Source organism: Ctenopharyngodon idella, chromosome 1 (genome assembly GCF_019924925.1).
Source record: "Ctenopharyngodon idella isolate HZGC_01 chromosome 1, HZGC01, whole genome shotgun sequence".
NCBI classification, from domain to species: domain Eukaryota; kingdom Metazoa; phylum Chordata; class Actinopteri; order Cypriniformes; family Xenocyprididae; genus Ctenopharyngodon; species Ctenopharyngodon idella.
This window is the reverse complement of record NC_067220.1, coordinates 29,817,638-29,832,878: the sequence shown is the minus strand read 5'-3', so window position 1 is coordinate 29,832,878 and position 15,241 is coordinate 29,817,638. Positions and strand designations below refer to the sequence as shown.

Sequence of the window (15,241 nt, the reverse complement as noted above, 5' to 3'; positions counted from 1 at the left end):
TGTTTGAGTCTCTTCAGAAGACTTGGATTAAATTATTTGTATAGATTCGTATAAATGATTCGTATTTCTTTTACAATGTCTCTCTGAAATGTTTCAAGGTGAGTGGACTTTCGATGAAGGGACAAAATTCTCTCAGGTTTCATTAAAAATATCTTCATTTCTGTATCGAAGAAGAACGAAAGTAAATGAGTAAATGATGACATTGTTCATTTTTCAGTAAACTAACCCTTTAACAGTTAACTATTCAATTTGTTAATTTATAAAACAACTCCTGATCATTGTTAATTCATGCCCATTATAAATAAATTAACTTATTTTAAAATATTATAATGTATTTAGACATTGTGTTGTATTGTTCATTGTTAGCTCAAGATACCTAATGCATTAACTAATGTTAACAATTGAAACTTATTGTTACCAAAACTAATACTAAAACGCACAAATACTATTTAATTAACATTATGCATAGTTTTCATTAAAATACCATTTCCCTTTAAATACACATTGTATGATCAACCAGTCAGTAATGATACTTATTCAAGTTTTGCAAACCTTAATTACACTAAACGATTCTTGATTCTTTTCAAAAGTAAAACCCTGCAGTTCAGAAGTGAGTCAGATGTAATTCAGTAACCACAAGTTCTTTCAGTGAAGGATTCATCAGACTGATTCAAAACATTAACCTGTGAGTCTTTCCTTATAAGACTATCTCATAAAGCCCAAAGTATACTGCAGTTTTGACGCGAATGCTTAGTGCAGCCGAACAAACCATTCTCTACTTGATAGCAGTCGCAAACAAATGCACACTAGAAAGTTTCATCCTTGTCCAATGTCTGATGTATTCCTCTACAGAAGTTACGGCCGATAAAAAAAAAAAAAAAAAATGTTGCACGTGAAGACAATGCACCAGAAAAACATGTTCTCATCAATATTTTGCAGTACACACTACGATCAGATGCACATAAATCTGCTAACTCAAATTGAGTAAAATAAAATTCCTTTAGCTGTGGCACTGTTGATGCAGCTGATGTAATGCTCAGAGCGCACCCATGTTATTACATGTCTATTAGAGTAAATTTGGATTATTATGTCAGTCATTCTGGAGTGTCACTACAATAGCCAAAACTGATTCTTCAATCCCACACGGCTCTGTTTTCCAGCGCAGGTCCTTCAGCCTACTCATTCGCTCTCTCTCCAACACCTCCTCTTAATGTACTCAAGCCCATAACTAGGCTTTATTCCAAATAAAGAAAAGAGAAAGAGAGAGAAAGCGCTCTCTACAGCCATCTGGGAACCATCAACAGTGGTAGCACAGGAAATGGTCGCCATGCTGCTGTCAGGCACCTCAGAACGCAACTGAACGACACGTCAAGAGCAGAAGAGCAGCTGAAAAGAAAATAAGACAGACAGAGAGGGGGGGCGGGGATGAGGAGCTTGACAAACTTGCATTCCTGTGCAGCATGGGACTCTGGGAAAAAAAGTGTATTATTACAGTTTAACATGTCCTTCAGCTCACGCAACCTTTAAATAATAATAACTATTACTATTATAACAAATACAATATTATTATTATTAAATAATTAAATATTAATCATTATAAATCTTTTATATTTTCTATGATCAATATAATAATTATTATTTAATATTATTCATTTTTTTAAATAGTAATAGTTATACATATTTTATATTTTATATTATTTATCTTTAATAATATTAATACATTATTATTATTATTATTATTTAACACATTATTAAATATTAGATTATAAATATTTATTTAATATTATTTACATATAATAATAAATATAATAATAATAATAATTTGTTATTATTATTATTATTATTATTATTATTAAATATTACCATTAATAACTGATAAATAATCATTCAACATAGCAGTGATATTTAGATGGTCTTACCTGCATACAAATTCAAACTCTGGCACTCATAGTGTATAATTTTTTAATTTTTTTCTGTCATTTCAGACACAGTTCTGCCCTAAACATTCTTTGAACAAACCAAAGGTACCATCTCTGGTTGTCAGTGTATGTTTATGGGGAAGAGCAGCCTTAAAATAGCACCTTCCAAAAACGAAAAGCCTCAAATCTATTCTTCATCTGGGCTCACCCAAGAAGTCTGCATCAAAAACAAAATGTCTGTTCTTAAAAATCTCCCACTTCCCCTCTAAAGCTTCTTTTCATTAGCTGTTAATTTCATTCAGTAAATAAGGATGGGCAAAATAAACGCTTTGTTCATAATGAAGAGATTGTTTTAAGCTCTGAAACTTGCAGGATGTTTTAATGGTACAAATACCTCTTATATGCAAATTTGATTTCTCATGTCATGACCCCTTTAAAAGGAAGAATTCAGACTAACAACTTTGCAAACCTGCTCCAACAATCATGATTTCAAACTCACTGCTTTTAAAGCAGCCTACAGCCATCAAGTCAACGCTTCTGTAACAAATTGATCAGCTTCAACAATACGTGTCAAGAAAAGACTATGCTAGTTTTGTGCATTATAAAGTAACTTATATGTAGTCTGTTTATTTCTGTTAGTAGGAATGGCTGCACATTGATCTTGCATTCTATCTGGGCTATTTTCTGAATGTCAGAAGGGCATATTTTCCACGTTTTAAAACATTGTGTCAAGTTAAAAATATCTTAAATCACAATATTAGACCTAACCATCTCTGTCTAGCTGTTTTTGATTCTGAAATAATATTATATATCAAATAAAATATTTGAAAATAAGGTTTTATTCATTATATTCAGTAAGTAATACACTGAAGTAAAATATATGCAAGTATACGTTCTAAATTTAATGGTGCTGACAAATTTATAGCGCCTATTCAGAGACTGAATCCAATCGATATGGCTCGTAATCAGGGCCAACTGCATTCAATTTAATCAAATAACTTCAAAAGCTCATGCAGGGCATTGTGAAAGAATAGAAGTGGTTTAGGAAACCTCAACACAAACTATGTTCTATATGGAAACTGGGGGGTAGCAGACTGAGAAAATTAAAGTGTGAGACTTCCATTTTCATCTTATCTAATCTCTGCATGGGAAAGAACAAGACTGAACAAATATCCCTAGTAAATAAAAGCTCACATCTGTTTACAAACTGCCTTTTCCTGTAAGCCTCTCATTGCTGTACATACTTCTGCAGTTCAGCGCTCAGGCCAAAGGCTAATTCGGGATCAGCTGACAAAACAACACTAGTCTAGATATGCAGACAATGACACATGCAAGAATAAAAGCTAATCAACATGTTGTGAATCAGATGTCGATGGCATCGATAAGCAAAGGGCCACTGAGCACTTCAACAGGTTATAATTAGCTAAACTCGTCATGCTTAATGACCGAACACTTCAAACAAGCATTACAGATAACACCATGAACACATGACTGTAACAGGCCTCTAGAAATAAACTGAAAAATTGTGAAATAAAAGCATTTCTTAAAGAAAGTGACCAAGACACATAGGTGCCAGCACGAAAAATTTATTACTTAATTTATGATGTTAAACAATCAGACAGTATTACTGTAATACTGCGCATGATAGCTTTCTATTTCAGATAAATGCTGTTCTTTTGAACTTTCTATTCATCAAATAATCCTGAAAAAAATTTTTACACAACTGTTTTCAACATTGATAATAAAAAATAAATGTTTCTTAAGCAGCAAATCAGCATATCAGAATGATTTCTGAAGGATCATGTGACACTGAAGACTGGAGTAATGATGCTGAAAAATCTGCTTTGATCACAGGAATAAATTACATTTAAAATATATTCAAATAGAAAACGGTTATTTTAAATTGCAAAAATATTTTGCAATATTACTGTTTTTATTGTATTTTTGATCAAATAAATGAAGGGTTGGAGAGCAGAAGAGACTTCTTTTAAAGTTAATCTTACTGTTCTAATAATTTTGGCCACAACTGTGTATTTTATATATATATATATATATATATATATATATATATATATATATATATATATATATATATATATATATATATATATATACACACATACATACATACATACACATATATATATATATATATATATATATAGATTAATAATAGATTAAATATGTTGAAACAGAAGTTGCAAAAGTCTTTTCTTCTCTATTGTGACATATCAGGCTTCTCGAACAGAAGAAAAAAAAAAAAAAAAAGTAGGACAGGACTTAAAAATCTCCCACTGCTGCTGTGATGTCATGCGAGTGACAGATTGTCCCGCCCTCCTGCCAGTAAACATGTCATCAAAGAAGGGAAGAGATGTCGCTGCACAAACGAGGGGAGGGGAAGTTATTAGGAGGGGAAGCTATTAAATCATTTACAATAAATACTGCAATATTGCATAAAAAAAAAAATTTTGATTTCATGGTGACTTTAAAGGAAATGATGATGTTTGTCAAAATCATGCAGCCTTACTGTGAAAGTAGTACAGCAACAACAACAGGAAAAGTCAAATGCAACTTTGTTTCCGAAATACTTTCCCACCAATAAGGAATGTAAATAGTGTGTATATAAAGTTCTGTGCTCTGGATCAAACTGATGGAGCCCTGGTGAATAATAAACTCTTGAGCTTCTCAGCAAAAATAGAAAGGTCATAGTGTAAAGAGAGAGACTATGTATGGTTATGTGTGTGTGTTTTAAAGGGGCAGGTCCCCTTCCCTGCTCCCAGACAGAGGCTGCCTTTGGAGGCCCTCTAGAGAGCAGACTGTGTGAATGAGTTACGACAGCTGAGGCCTCTTCCCTCACCACTGGAATCCTAAAACACACAACATCCTGCCAATAAAATCAAATCAACCGAGCAACAAATGCTTATCCAATGCTAATGTAATGCTCTCGTGAGAATCTGAATACACCTAAAGCACTAGAGATCGCCTGCACAAATTGCACAGATCACCTTAAAATGCGGCTACACGATCGTACATATTCCGAAATGTCAGCATCATACCAGCTATTTCCCATGAGGTCTTGAAACATTTTTTCTGTCATGTTCTTGAATAGGTTAAAACTAGAGTTTTTGACTCTTCGACATATAGGCTGTAATAAACAGTGTTATATATCAAGCACTATACCAAATACAAACTTACATTATGTGTTTTCCACACAAGTAGGACATTCAGTAGTAAGCAGACGAGGAGTGTTTTGTGTGTTAGCTTGAGGTTAAGTGAGTGCTAACAATTTTAATTAACCATTGTTATTACAACATATTATTAGACACTCCATAACTGTTTCAAAATGTGCAGACAAATTATTTGTTCTCTGGCCATTTCATGAAAATTTCAATTATATCCTCTCTAAAAACCATTCAGACAATAATCACAGCCATTATTACTAAAAGATGTGCTTGCTTTTTATATGTCAAGACCTTGAAATGACTGAAATGCACTTCACTAAATCAATGTTTACATAAGCCCTTATTTTTCTTTTTTTGAAATTGCTCATCACCTGGAGTGTAGAAAAAGAACCAGTGATACAGATTATAATTGTGACAGCTAATAATGGGATTGGCCAGTGTTTTTATTGGGGTTTTTTTACTGCTACTGCATTATATAAACTTCATTTTTCTGACAATATTAAATTCAGATCAGACAAAGTTTGCTTGAATACTAGGGATTTCAAAATGCCTCAGACTAAGCCACAGAAATGCCCTTTTCAGGCAAAAATGTCAACAGAAACTGTTATTTTAACAGCCAATAACAGAATCTTTGACAGAGAAAAAGCAGCGTGAATGTGGGAAAAGATTCCATTTAAATTGGATGTAATGTAGCTAAATGACGATGGTTGATTTAACGTAAAAGTGCATAAATAAAATAAAAAATAAAAAAAAAGAAAGAAAATTAAGTAAAATAAAATAGTACCTGACTAAACAAATAACTGAATAAACAAACAGATATTGATGACAAAGACTTGTGGCAAAGACTAATGGCATGTTTTTGTTTTTTTTCCCCATTTCCCCCTAGTGATATGGAATGTTAGGCCAAATCAAAGGTCATCACGGACCAACTTTGGGCATTTCATTATAACTTGCAAAAAGTTTTCCTTAGAATACACCACTACCGTGAATAATTATCAATGGAAAAAAATGCTTTTTGCTGTTAGATGACGTAGATTCACCATCTACCAGTTTGTATTTGCATTTTCCCACGACAAAACTTAACATACAACCTTCACCCTCTCGGTTATCAACAACAGAGGTGGAAAGTAACTAATTACAAATACTTTCGTTACAGTACTTGAGTAAATTTTTTTCTACTTTCTTGAGTATAATTATATTGTGGTACTTTTACTTTTACTTGAGTTGAATAAAAATAAATTATTCAACTTCGCTACATTTATTTTTCACCAAAACATTTCAATATTTTAGTGAATGTAAGTGAGCTAAGCTCATATTCTGATTTTAAATTGTAATTTGGCCAGCTCCTGAAATGGGTCATAGCATTGATATTACCAGAACACTGAGCGGTTTAAGTAAATAGAAAACTCTGCTCATGTGAGGACGCAGTTATTGCATGGACGGAGCAAGAACAATGCATCTAAAATGCATGCACACAGTTCAGTTTAAACTTGCCCTCTTTAACAATGCAGTTAAACTAAATGTACAAAGCAAACTTTGTACGAAGCTGAAATAACCTCAACATCAGCAACAAAGTGAAATAAGCTCACATGATTTATCTATCAATCAGATGCACGTAAAAGCAACAGTGGGCTCCCGCCTGGCACATTTTAGGTACAACGAAAAAGAAAGCATTTTATTTAACATGTTAACCCGTAACCCACTTTATTTTTTTTTCTATTCATACTGTTTTAATCCCTCATTTCCTTGATCGGACCTCTCACTTACCCTTCTTTGCCGCTGCCCTTCTTAAAAACATTCAAATGATCTTCTGTGGACTTACTTTTCAAAATTAGTAATAAAACAATAAATCACTCTTGGCAACAGGGATAGCTAGTACGTTTGCTTAGCATAGCGTCAATGACAATTTATGACATTAATATCACATTTTCCTCCAAAATCACTATATAGCCGTCAGCCGTGTTTGAAATAACTTTTGAGGTCCCATGTTGCTTCTTACACAGAGTGACACAGAAAATATATTAGGCTATTATAAAACTCTATGATACAGACTATGTTGATTAGCGTTGCATTATAGACATACATTATTCTTATGAAAATACCCGAGATAGCGCAATCGTGTGTTTATCATCTTTATGTTATCAGTCAAAACATCTCTATCTGCATGTTATTCAGCTGTAGCGATATCTGACGTTCATATAAGGGATTTCCTGGAATATCATAAGTTTATTATTTCTATGAATCTCACTTGTGGACTTCCTGCACGAGGGCGCCCTCCGGGCTTCCAGTATGAATGAAATTACATGAGAGTGTTTAGTGCTCCATATTGCTAACATCACCTCATTTTGTGTAAAAATAGAAATTATACTAAAGTACTTTGTAACGTAGTAACTTGAGTAGTTTTTCAGCAAACTACTTTACTCTTACTTGAGTCTTACTTTATTATTTTTCAGTACTTTTACGTGTACTCAAGTAAATTATTTCTTAAGTAGCAATACTTTTTCTTAAGTACAATTTTTAGTAATCTTTCCAGCACTGATCAACAATAATATATAATGTTTGCTTGCTGTGAAGCTATATAATGCAACATCTCATACAACTCACCAGAAGAGGAATCATCTCTCAGGTGACAAGGCAGAGAAGCTAGTCTTACTAAATCTACCATTCTTTTGGCAATGAAAATTGCTTAATATTAATATAATTCTATTAGCTATTCTGTTTTTCTGCACATCATAATAGTGTCAAAGAAACAACATCATCTCTGTACTGCAAGGCATTCAAAACAAAAGCTAATTCCAAATTAGCATCTTCAGTTTTGGTTTTCAGCCCAGCATGTCCAGAATTTTCAGTTTCAGCCAAGAACTTTCATTTCAGTCCATCACTATTGAAAAGCTATATTGGGTAGGAGTGGAGCACATTAATATTGCAAAAGGTTTTTTCTTATTTGTTACAGTTAATAATTGATAGCAGAGGCAATCCATTATCAGGGCCCCTCTCAGCCCTGACAGAACTACTCTGGACACAAATGACCAGTTGGGGTGGGAGGGAGACCGGCAAAAAGAGGGGGAGGGGAAGAGAGAGAGACAGAGAAAACAAATGAGCAAAAATTTCTGCACCAGCACCTACCTAAGCCGATAACCCCAGCCACAAACACTGTTTGTTTCTGCTCTCTGTTCATGTTTGTTTCAGCAAAAAGTTGCACACGATTATGTTTCCCCACACCTAAGCAGATTTAATGAATCCCAACTAAAGGAAATAATTCAGCCACCAAGAAAAAAAAACTATTCTTTTGTTCCTCTGCACCCCACTGAATTTAGTGCAGCAAGCTTTTAAAATGCAACTGCATGCTTGGAGGCAGTGAGTGAGAGCAGCCATTGCATGGCATGGGTAATGGCTTGCTTTGTAAATGCTTAGAGTACCTAGTGGCTTGCTGAGTTGCATTAAAACAGAAGGGTGGAGTGCGTACTTGATTAGATAGGTTGAGCTGCACAAGTCACTATATTTCTGCATTTTCCCTCTGGCTCTCTTTCCCTGTTTTGCTCCAACCTCTCAATCTTCCTTGACACTTATTGCACTGTGGAAAGCTGCTGTGTACTACCAACCATAAACAATAATTTCACAATCTCAGAAATAAGCTACCGCAAAGCAAGACTGAAAAAAGCAACAGTAAACACAGACGTGCACATTGTTGTCATTGGAACACATTTCAATCAATATCACCGTCAGAGTAGTTTTCTGCGTAGTTGTCAGTCCTGTGTGGACATTTCCTACTGAAAAAGGAAGTTTGGGCAGGATATACTGACAAGCTTCTTTCAGTATTGTTTTTTTTTGTTTTTGTTTTTTTTGTTATATATATATATATTGGATTATTGGAAATTTAATTGGATATATGTAAAAACACATATCTAACTGTACATGCTCATTTCCTGTATTTTTACATCATATCATGTTAATCCTTAAAACACAAATAATTTTAATAACACTGTTGAATGAAATCTCCAGCAAATCTCACAACGAATAACCATTTTTTAACTGTACATTATAATGTTGAGATGCCTAAATTCACTTTTAAATAACTGCTTTTATTTTTCGCATTTTATTTTTACTTTTAGACAAAATTGTATAGAATTTTCATATCTGCCGTTTATTGGTTATCTGTCATAACATGAAAATAATTATTGGCCAGAATTTTAATATTAATGCATCCCTACATTTTTAATTAGCCAATAGGTTTAAGGTACATCACCACCATGAACAATGATTGGCTACAAGATACAAGGGGGAGGGACATTCTGATTTTAAAGGACATTTGATTGAATACACATATCTGCTAAAACTGAATTTTGTAAATGTTTTTGAACACACTATGTTTACACAGATATACAAATATATATGCAAAAATCATAATCACAATTATTTTGGTCAATATTGTAATCACGATTATTTAACACGATTATAAGTGGGCCATATGACCAAAACCTTGAAAGAGTAATTTATTTATCGATAGCAATATATCAAGTTTATACTTGCTGGAAATAAGGCTGCTATGTTGCATTCTCAATACCAATTTCCATACCACAGCAGAATACTAACTAATGAAAGAAAAAAAAAAGTCCTCAAAAAATTATTAATAGTAGTAAAGAGTCAGTAATACAATGGGGAAAAAAATAAATAAATAAATAAAAAAATGCAAATTACAAACAATAAGTCACTTTAAAACCAGATGCACGGATACGCATTCTATTTTCACCCAACTGTTTACGTTCATTTAAGACATAACCGACTGGGTTTACGTGAACACTCGCCAAGCCCGGCATTTTGACAATTTTGTGTGAATTTGACAGTTTAGGCGCAAACCTGAAGCTCAAATTTCACTTTGCTTGTCTGTGTTCCACTCCATCTCAGAGCGTGCACACAGAAAGCCGCCTAAGGAACAGTGCGAGTTCTCTTTCTTGCTTTTAATAACTCTTTTTAATATCAAGCACATCCCATTTTACGAAAGTCACGTTACATGATTCGCACTTTAAGTTTGGGATTTTATAGTGGAGTGAAAGTGCACCGCTGTAAAGGAAATGAATGGGGCACAATAATAATTTTCACATTTACATAATCGTTGAAAGTCAAAACCGAAAATAATTTTCGATTAATCGCACAGCCCTATAAGCAAGTACATTCCAGATCAGCGCAAGTGAGGAATCACATGATGGTCTCAATAGCAGAAGTGAGTATTAACACTCCAATGTGAGTTCCTACATTACTGTACCAAACCGTTCATGTGTTCCCAACTTCGTTCGGAAGTTTCACAATTAGTCTCTCCAAGCATTACGAGGAGGGTGTGAAAGAAGAAGTTTACAAAGAAGAGAGGATGAGGCCAAATGGAAAATGCCAAGACACTAAAAAAATGAGCCCACAGGGACATTTTCAACGTCATAGTCCAGTTTGAGCAATATGGTGTGGCTATTGTGGGGAGAAATAGCTTATGATGTTCTTATGCCACCAGTCAGATGTCTCCCATGGACAGGCCTTCCAAAAAAAAAAATAAATAAATAAATAAAAAAATAAAAAAAAAAAACTTTGTATACTTGTGTAGCCCCTTTTAATATACTACTGTTACACTAGCTAGTTACCTGTCTGAGAAGACCCTTAGTAAAGCACTGTGCACTTTGAGCCATCAAGAGCATTCCCTGCAAACAGACGAGTCAAATGATCTTGAACTGCTGCCAAACCGTCAAAAACACATCAGACTTTTGACCCTGTGCCACTAAAAGCTTTGCAGCGCTAGAGGATCCAAAGCATGTGCAATGAACTTCTCAGATAAATCAGCTGATCTACTGTTTTCTTTTAGTCCTAACAAAGATATGATTTAGAATATAAAATGCAAAAACTTATAGTCAGAAGCTAGACACCACCTCAGGTCATTCAGATAATGAAACAAAGTGCTATTATGCAATCTCTACTGTTATGATTCCATAACATGTTCAAAGCATTTAAATTTCCAGCTGGTTCAAATGCAAATAATATCCATCTTTTTAATTATGAAATAATAAGAGTTTATACTTTTTTGAGAGGCTGCATTTTGCAAGTCTTTTCTGTTGTTTCATCAGTGTTTAATGAAAGAATAGGACATGAGCTACCTAAAAAGAATCTTCAAAGACTCAATTTAATTTAGACACAAGACAGCACAGAATGAGAGTTCATAAACAATGGATTTTGAAAGACACTCACTAGCATTCAAAGTCTGGGTAGGCAAGATTTTTCTTTTAAAGAAGAAAAATAATCTTATGTACACGAAGGTTGATCGATTTATTTGATCAAAAATACAGTTAAAACAGTAAAATTCTGAAATATTATTACAATTCAAAGTTTTTTTTTATTTTAATATATTTTAAAATGTTATTCCTGTGATGGCAATGCTGCTTTTTCAGCATCATTACTTCAGTCTTCAGTGTCACATGATCCTTCAGAAATCATTCTAATAAGCTGATTTGCTGCTCAAGAAACTTTTTTTTTTTTTTTTGCCTTTATTATGATAGGACAGTAAGCAGACAGGAAGCGAAGTGGGAGAGAGAGAGGGAGATGGGTTTGGGAAAGGTCCACGAGCCGGGACTCAAACTCGGGTCGCCCGAAGTGCAATGGCGTTATATGTCGGCGTGCTGCCCACGAGGCTATCGGCACCAACAAGAAACATTTCTTATTGTTGTCAAATTTGGGGGGCAAAAACAGTTGTGCTACTTAAAATTTTTTGTGTAAATTGAGAATCCTCATTTTTCAGGATTCTTTGATGAATAGAAAGTTCTAAAGAACAGCATTTATTTGAAATAAAAATCTTTTGATCAATCACTTTTGATCAATTTAATGCATCCTTGCTGAGTAAAAGTATTAATTTCTTTCAGAAAACTCTTTCCAACCCTAAACTTTTGAATGGTAGTGCACATTTTTGAAGGATGTCTACAAGTGACTTGAAGAAAAAGCATTACAGGACATCTGAAGCAGATAAAAATTACAGGGTCTGCTGAAGTTTCCCAGCGTCGTCCAATGCAATCAAAGCACAAAACTTTTCAATATGTTGATATAAGTATAACCAGTCAAAACCGATATACAAGCTCTAATAGGCCTGTACACCTGGCATGGGGCTCCTCTTGAGGAGAAGCATTTTAGTTAGGCATATTAGCCACTCGGCTCCAATAAAAACAGTCTGGTCCTAATCAGCCACTTTCAAAGCACCACATGTGATACACTGAGACCACTTCACCTTCACGCACCAAAAAACAGGACAAGAATGAAGACTAATATTGAGGACAGCACTTCAAAACTACAGTAAAACCAGACTGTAAACTTACTGCATCAGGAAAGAATAAAGTTTCTGTTATCTTACTCTAAAAACCAACCAAATAAACAAGATTGTGTGATGCAAACTATGGCAAAGGCTTTTGTCCACCATCACTTTGCTTAAATGCCTCTCAAGCAAAAGGAAATCTAAAAATGACTTCTTAGAACACGCTGTGGTACAACAAAGCACTTGTTCTTGCTTGGATCTAATCTTATTATAGCATTGTGTGGATGAGCTCAGAAATCATTTTAATTAGATTTGGAGCCATGAAATATTGTTCATCACATTCAACAGACTACCGTTTACTCTGGAAGCTCAAAGCATGTGGAATCACACCCTGTCTCTCAAGCCTTCGTATTTTCATGCATTAGCTACAAGGACAAATGTTATTCGAAAGTTCCTTCTAAACAATGACAAAATATGCCAAAGATCCCACTCTTGCAAAATGCTTGGCTGTTTGAGTCTAAATTGTGTTGCTGATTGTACAATGAGGTAAAACATGAATTCAATAGCAATGTTCTTAGCAGAGCTCCACTAGATTAAAGGAATCCAATAAAAAAGCATCACATGAGCCTGGAGGAGATTTCTAACATGTTTGGTTGGAGCTCGATAGCAGGCAGAGCTGTAAGTGAGTGATTTCATTACAGATTATTGGTGTATATTACCACTAAGAGGAAGGGAAGACCCCATGGTACACATACAATGTGTGAATGACTAAATGCATTGACTCATCCAGTGCAGACAGAATGGAGAGTTAAGTGTTCAGTTGTCTTGGCAACTAAAGTAGCAGCAAACAAAGGCGTTTCATATGATTTGGTGAAAAATAAATATTCTTAAAACATCTTTGAAAATGGAATTTGACAATGTATTAATGCAAAACTAAAGAAAATATTCAAAATACACAAGATCAAAGAGCCAGTAATCAGTGTAATGATCATTGGTGCAAGCAGATAAATTGTTACAGTTGAACTTAATCTAAATTAAATCTATGAATATTAGTGTCATGTATCTGAACCAGCACCGTTTTCTGCGACCTTGATGCATGTCAACAATGGCTTTTGGCTTGAACCGCACTTAAAAGTCATTCGATTTCAAAAGATCCATGCCTACTGCAAACTGTTTGGGTATATGCATTATTTACAGAGTCTGCTGCATAAAAGAATGTCGCAAACAACTTTTGCATGAGTAAATACAACATAAACGTGTTTAGATTTGGACATACAATAGCGGTGTATGCAGGTCAAGCCACATTCCATTAAAACAAGAAGCATCACTTAGGTTTACGCTTATCTGGATCTCATCCATTCCCAAATGTAGCAGAGGCTTTGGACTTATATTGACTACTACTGGCATGGATGCATGAAGTTTATTTATTTTTTTTTATTTTGTTTTGTTCCTTTTTGTCTGTGCTTCTCCATCTCATACTGCACATCCACTGGATTCATGGACATTCCTGGATTCCATTTCAATGATGTTTCGCATGTTATTGATGGCTAACTGCTGCACCTCGCAACCACAAGTTCCAGGCTGCAATGGCTGCCTTGGACAGAGGCATTTTGCAGTGCAGTGGCTGTGACCATCATGGGTTCTTTTCATTCTTGGAACTATGTACTTTTATGTTTATACCCCAAGCACTAGCTAAAAGCACTATATGAAGTATACATATGATTTTTATTTTGTTATTCTTACCTAGGTCAATTATGTCACGTGATATCAACATGGCGCCACCCATGAGGGGGCGACCCTCTCTATGTAGGAAAAAAAAAGTCTTTTCTGCAAGGCTGGCATGTGAGTCTCATAGTGAACATGATTTAGAGATATTTCTCAAAAGTGCTCTTTATTTGTGTGTAAATCCTTTATTTGGAAAATAAGTAAGTGTACCTTTAATGAACAAAACTAAAGTTCTCTCCCAACACCGGTAGGTGTGTCCTACAGCACGGATCAAGACGCCATAAATAAGGATTTTGCACATGCGCTGCGTTCCCGAAAACAACCATGAACACAAACAGCGCTCGCACACTCAAGTTATTTTTGAGGAACTGAACAAGTTTTAAACTTCTTGGATCATCAGCATTTTAGAAAGAAAAATCCCTAACCGCCAGATCACGAGCACTGATTGACCTGCGGTTGTTGTTGGAAAGCGTACTAAAAATTTGCATGAATCTTGCCCCAACTGTTCTGCGGTTACAACCCTGACAGTGCATTTGAATAAGATTAAAATATTACTTACATAACGCCGTAACTTTTTTTCAGGTGGAGACTTTCTGAGCCACCCCGAGCACATCACGTCTCCTCCGCTCATTTTCTTGTAACCTTTCAGGAAAATACGCGCTTTAAGTTTCGTGTTTCAACCTGCAACATATCAAAGCAAAGTCCCAAAATATGAAGTAGAAGTTGCGCTGAAGTGTTTTCAGTAGGCTACGTGTATTAAATCAGTATGAATACCGTCACTCCTGGCTTCCAGCACGTCCACACGGGAAGAGCTTCCCGACAGCGACACGGTCGGCTCTTACAAACTCTTCTGGATGAAGTCCTCTCCTCTAGCCAGAGGAATTAATCAAGCCCAGTATGTTTAAACACAGCAATATCCGTCTGTAGCTGAGCCCCCTATTAGTTTACACACTTTGTCGGTATAAGTAATCCGCTGTTTTCTTTTTTTTTTCCCGAGCTGAAATGCAACGAGGCAGCGAGTGATACTCGCGAAGTTCGCCGTAGTGAAAGCTTTGCTTGATTACCTTATTTCAAAGTAAAACAAAACAGTTTCCTTGAAAATATATACAGTTTTTCCTTGTTTTTCCAAAACATTATGG

At 34.9% G+C, this 15,241-nt stretch overlaps 1 long non-coding RNA gene across 1 annotated transcript in view; it reads right to left on the bottom strand.

The window, feature by feature from the left end:
- The window catches only part of LOC127509793 (uncharacterized), a 49,925-nt gene extending 35,141 nt beyond the window's left edge, over positions 1-14,784 (bottom strand). The window contains exon 1 of the long non-coding RNA XR_007929366.1: positions 14,662-14,784. This is a non-coding gene — a long non-coding RNA (uncharacterized LOC127509793). The remainder of the gene's footprint in view (positions 1-14,661) is intronic.
- Positions 14,785-15,241: the final 457 nt, after the last annotated feature.